This window comes from Sapajus apella, unplaced genomic scaffold, assembly GCF_009761245.1.
Source record: "Sapajus apella isolate SASKATOON/1434 unplaced genomic scaffold, GSC_monkey_1.0 scaffold12954, whole genome shotgun sequence".
Classification (NCBI taxonomy): Eukaryota; Metazoa; Chordata; class Mammalia; order Primates; family Cebidae; genus Sapajus; species Sapajus apella.
Window position 1 is genome coordinate 1 of NW_022449875.1, and position 617 is coordinate 617.

The 617-nt window shown below is 38.4% G+C and overlaps 1 long non-coding RNA gene across 1 annotated transcript in view; it reads right to left on the reverse strand.

Moving 5' to 3' along the window:
• Positions 1 to 69: 69 nt before the first annotated feature.
• LOC116548480 overlaps positions 70 to 617 on the reverse strand; it is a 1,467-nt gene continuing 919 nt past the window's right edge. The window contains exon 2 of the long non-coding RNA XR_004267446.1: positions 70 to 478. This is a non-coding gene — a long non-coding RNA (uncharacterized LOC116548480). The remainder of the gene's footprint in view (positions 479 to 617) is intronic.

Genomic DNA, 617 nt, shown 5'->3' on the forward strand with positions numbered 1-617 from the left:
CACAATGTTAAATGAAATTGTGTAAATTTATAGGACATATAAGAAAAGTTTATATGTCCTATGAAAAAAATGCCACTTTTTCTTCCTGGTTACCAGTTAGGAGTATGGCAGGGATGACTAGATGGGTTTTGTTGGTAAGGTGAGATGATGTGATGATGTCCATAGAAGGCTGAGTATTTAGGTATGAGCTGGTCATACCACCCTGCAGCTAACCCAAAGCAAGCTTTCCAGCCAATTTACACTTTTCATAAAAGTGCCCAGTGCCTGGAGAAGTCTAATCATAGAGACAAAAGGTAAAATGGTGGTTGCCAGGCTTGGGGAAGGGAAAAACTGGAGACTTACTGTTTGAGTATGAAATTTCACTTTTGCAAGAGGAAATGTGTTTGGAGGTGATGGTCAGGGCTGCATAACAATACAGCTGTACCTAATACCACTGAATGGTACACTTAATACAACCGAACTCTACACTTAATACAACCTAACAGTACACTTAATACCACCGAACTCTATGCTTAATACTACTGAACTCTACGCTTAATACCACTGAACTCTACACTTAATACCACTGAACTCTGCACTTAACACCATCGAACTCTACACTTTTTTTTTTTTTTTTT